The following is a 4,725-nucleotide window of genomic DNA, read 5'->3' on the forward strand; positions in this document are numbered from 1 at the left end:
AATGTGTTGCAGGAACAGAAGCCTGGCGGCGGGCTGGGATTTCACCGCTGGAGGCGGAGTGGGGGCCACTAGCAGGGTGGAGGTGAGGGGACACAGGTGAGGTGATCTAGGTGTAGGAGGCTGTGGTGCAGACCTACCGTGAATGCCACTGGGAAGCCACTGCAGAACATCAAACATGGGGGGCGGCGAAATGAGCCCCGGCAGCACTGCACACTCTGCAGGCTCCCTCCCCACTCCCTGAGGATGTGCCCTGCTGATGGGTACTTCCCTGGCGGTCCAGTGGTTAGGACCCCGCGCTTTCACTGCCGAGGGCGCAGGTTCAATCCCTGGTCAGGGAACTAAGGTCCCACAAGCCAAAAAGATCAACCTCAAACACATACCAATACAAGTGAGTCTGGCTGAAGGATAAATTCCTGCAGGCGGGACTGCTGGGCTAAAGGCTACGTGCATCTAGAATTTCTGTGGATATCAACAAATGGCCTGGATGGAGGCTGTACCCGTTAAACCTCCCACCCGGAAAGGATGAGAACATTTGTTTTTCCACAGTCTCTCCAAAATCATGCTATTCAACTTCGAAAATTCTTTGCTAATGTAATTGATAAAAATGATCTCACTGTGATTTTGCTTTACATACATGGCTGCAACAATACAGTTGACTAGCACCTCCTATGCTTATAGGAGCCATTGCATTTTCTGTGCGCTGTCCATAGACTGTTCATTTTTCTCTTGGGTTCTTTATCGTTTTCTTAATGGTTCTTAAGAGCTTTACATATATGAGGGGAACGAGCCCTTTCTAATATCAATTTCAAATCATTTCCCTCAGTTCGGCCCCTCTCTTTGACTTTGTTAACGAAGGCTTTTTGCCAGGCATAAATGAACAAGACAGCTTACATCTCTGAATATGAGAGGCCGGGACTAGATAAGCCATCCCTTTGGTCCCTTCTATTTCTAATACTTTGTGACTGGTGGGGGTCAGGAGGCCACACCAGCCACCAAGCTTGGGGTGGAGGGAGGGGCAGAAACACTCAGTGCCAGGGAGCTCTCTGGCCTCAATTTCGCAGCCTGGGTCTGTGTGCAAACTTTGCACAGAGCAGTGTGGGGTAGTGGTTACGGCGGGGACTTCGGGGACTCACTGGGCCTGGATTGAAATGCTCCGCTCTCCGCTCACCAGCGAGCTGCTCTGATTCATGAAATTGGGGGGCAGAGCAAGGGCTTCCAAGCGTTCACTGTGTGGACAGAAAGATGACCAAGAATGGCAGCAGTCCATGGGCTAGATTCAGAAATCATTATGCTTGGGCAACAAATCTTAGAACTGTTTTAAAGAAAAGTTCGACCCCCGCTCGCACCTAACCCTCCCAGCCCCCTCCAGGGAATTCAGGCTCGACGGAGCCATCAGAAGAAAGGTACTGGGTGTGGGTAGGGGCCCTGCGCGAGCTGCCAGCGCAAAGTTGCCGGGGGTGGCGGGACCCGGCTGCGCCACCGGGTAAGGGGCCGCGCGTGGCCGCACGACGCTCCCTCCAGTCTCGGGGAGAGGGCAGCCGGAACCCGCCCCGCTTCTACTTGCCGATCCGGATCCACGCCACTCGCTCACCGCGCGCCCCGTCCACGCCTCGCCGCTGCCCTGTGCACGCCGCCCAAGCCCCGCCACAGTCCTGTCTACACCGCTCCGGCTCCCCCTCGTCCACGCGGTCCGCAACCCCGCTGCCGCGACCACCGCAGCCGCTGCCGCTCCACTGGTTTGTGCCACCTTCTCCTCCGTCCACACGACCCGCGCCCTGCTGCTCGCTGGTCCATGCAGCCCGCTCCACCGTTCCCCGTCCACACTGCCCGCCTCCGCGCCCAGGCCGTCCGCTCCGCGTTCACGCCGCCCGCTTCCCGTCCACACCGCCCGCTCCTCCGCCTCCCCGTCCACGCCGCCCACTCCCAGGCTCTCCCGTCCACACTGCCCGCTCGCCTGCTCCGCGACCACACCGCCCACCCCTGGTCCAGGCCGCCAGCTCCCCAGCTCTCCCGTCCAGGCCGTCCGCTCCCACGCTCTCGCGTCCACGCCGCCCGCGCCCCGGGAGAACTACAACTCCCACAATGCCCCGCCACCGCCCCCCGGCTTCCGGTGCTGCGTAGTTTCCGGAGCGGATCGCAACCCGGAGTCCGGATCCGATCCCGCTCTGCACATTCCAAAGGCAGGTAAAGCCCGGGCCCCGCGCCCTCCGCCCGCCCCCGCACGCGCCGCCCCGGCCCGGCCCGGCCCGCCGCCCCCGCGCGCCCCCGCCTGGCCCGCCGCCCCCGGCCCCGCCCGGCCCGCCGCCCGCCCCGGTCCAGCCGCCATGCCGCCTGTTCTTTGTTACATTCGCCGGCTGCGGGCACCGTGGGCGATCGGAGTCAAAACCCGGCTGGATTTCCCGGAGCCGCTCCGGGATCGCCCTGCGCGCCGCCAGCCCGCCCGCCGCCGGCCCCGCCGCGGGCCCCGCCGCCCGCTCCCCCAGGCCCGCCCGCTCGGGGCGCGGGGCCGGGGCCGCGCTCGCCCGTGGGCGCGGCGCTGGGGGTCCTCCGCCCCCGGCCCCCGGCCCGCGGTCCCGCCCCCGGGCGCCCTCGTCGCCGACGGTTCCTCGTGATGTCACTCTCCCCCGTCCTGGGCCCAGCCCCCGGGGGCGAATGGGGAGGGTCCCTGGACCCCCCGCTCCTGCGGTTAGCAAGGCAGACCCCAGGATTCGGGCGACGGGGCTGCCCAGCCTCCCCCCGCCGCCGCCCCGCCCCGAGCACCCTGCATCCTGTTTGTGTAAACCCTTGGGTGGCAGAGGCAAGGTAGTGAAATCCGTGGACAGGTGACATGTGCCCGCCCTCGGGGTGGGTGGCTGTGCTGGAAAACGGCGCGCTGGCCCCGCCCTGGCGCGGACAGGTGGACCAGCCGGCCATGTGGCCTCTGGCGAGGGGACGGGTATTCGCGATGAAGGTCAGCTTTGAGAAGACAAGTGAAAACGCATTATGGAAATATCCACCGTGCTGATAGCTATAGTTGTTATGTGTTAATCTCTATTAAGGTAGTAGATGAGATTTCCTTTTTTTCCTCAAAAGCTCAGAAATTGCCATCCTGCCCCACCAAGGGTAGATTAAAATGGTAGAAACAAGTGTGTGATCAGAGACACGTGGGCCCGTGTACATATTTAAGCGGCCAACCCACAAAAACCACGTTTGCTTAAGCCACTCATAGAATCTGGACTCACCAGATAAATTTGGAGAAACCCAGCTTGGTTCCTGGACGTATTTTTAAGGACGAAAAGTAAATGAGCAAGTGGTTTTATGACAGATCTTCAAAGGCAACAGTGAGGACTCTCCCTGGAGAGTGTAATGATGTAGACACTTTGTTTTTATAAGTTAGCCTCCCCCGCCACCCAGTACACACAAAACACCACCGTATTTTGTTTCAAACCTGGACATTTTCATGTTTTCCACATTTTCATGACTCCACTCTGCTTCTCTGGATTTCCTTGACATCACTGCCTTATGGTGAATGGTTAAGAAATAGGACTATAGTTTGAATTCTGAAAGGGAAAGATAGTAAGATTTATCCTGTATAAAGTTTTTTTCTCCTATATCTTTGATTCATATTTTTGCAAAACTGCCAACAAAGAATACAATATGTTCGATTTTGCAAGCAGAAGGAATAGTTATTTTTTCCAGAAGACGAATAAATAAATTTAAAGATCACCCCCAATTACAAGGCTAATAGCTTTTCTGAGAACAATTATATTTGAGAAAGAACTCCATTAGCTTGGGATATACCTCTCATGTATCATTCTTTTGATATCGTTGTCTGTGTAGAAGGCCAGGGGAAGAACACTTCTCCCATTTTGCAGATTTAAGGGAGACTGAAGGCAGCTGTTTCTTGCACGTGTGATTTGAGAGGCTGAGATTGCGGGCAAGGACTCAAATGCTTTCTCAGCCTCCTTTCCACAGTTGTGACGTATGACAATATCTGTCTTTCATCTCACATGGTTCACGCGTGCACATGTTCATTGGCCGTCCACCCAGCAGCTTTCACGTGCCGGGCACTGCAGAGGGTGAGAGAGAAGGCCCTGCCTGGTAGCCCGAATGCTCTGGAGGGAGGGAGGTGGGCAGTGGTTAGAGCATGTAGAAGAAGGCAGGAAGGGTGACAGGTGGAGGTGGGAGATGGGCAGGGGTAGGCACACTTGGGCAGTGGGGACCAGGAAGGTCTGTCTGAGAAGGTGACATTCCAGTGGAAACCAGTGCTGCGAGGCCCTCAGTGGAGATCTGGGGTGAGGCAAGTGCAAAGGCCCTGGGGTGGCAGCAAGCTCTGTGTGGCTGAGGTGGGGTAGCACAGGAGGGTGGCACAGGCCGTACTCTGCTCAGAGTTTACCCTGAGAGCCAAGCGGACACCACTGGGGTTTGGGGCAGGGGTCCAAAGGATCTGTGTCTTTTTAGAGAGGACCCCGTGGCTGCCCAACAAGGTTCCCCTAGAAACAGGGTGGGGGCAGAGGGGAAATGAGGTGACAGGACAAAGCGTATTTCTAGAGCGAGGCAGGCCTTGCTGCTGGTTTGGGTGGGGAATGTGCAGGGGGTGACAGGAGGGGCCATTCACTGAGGTGCAGGTGACAGGTGTGCAGGTTGAGGGGTGGTCAGGGAATCAGGACCTGGTAGACCAGCAGCATCTTCAAACTGCCCCTCGGGTGGGAGAAACCCTTGCCCAGGGCCCATGGTCCTGGTCAT

General features: G+C 58.1%; 1 long non-coding RNA gene across 1 annotated transcript; it reads right to left on the minus strand.

The window, feature by feature from the left end:
• On the minus strand, nt 1–2,052 carry LOC132423935 (uncharacterized). Its single transcript, XR_009519140.1, has 3 exons — nt 1,979–2,052; nt 1,134–1,226; nt 1–338 (listed from the first exon to the last, which is right to left on the minus strand). It is a non-coding gene; the product is annotated as an uncharacterized lncRNA (long non-coding RNA).
• Nucleotides 2,053–4,725: the final 2,673 nt, after the last annotated feature.

The sequence above is a fragment of the Delphinus delphis genome, chromosome 4 (assembly GCF_949987515.2).
Source record: "Delphinus delphis chromosome 4, mDelDel1.2, whole genome shotgun sequence".
NCBI classification, from domain to species: Eukaryota; Metazoa; Chordata; class Mammalia; order Artiodactyla; family Delphinidae; genus Delphinus; species Delphinus delphis.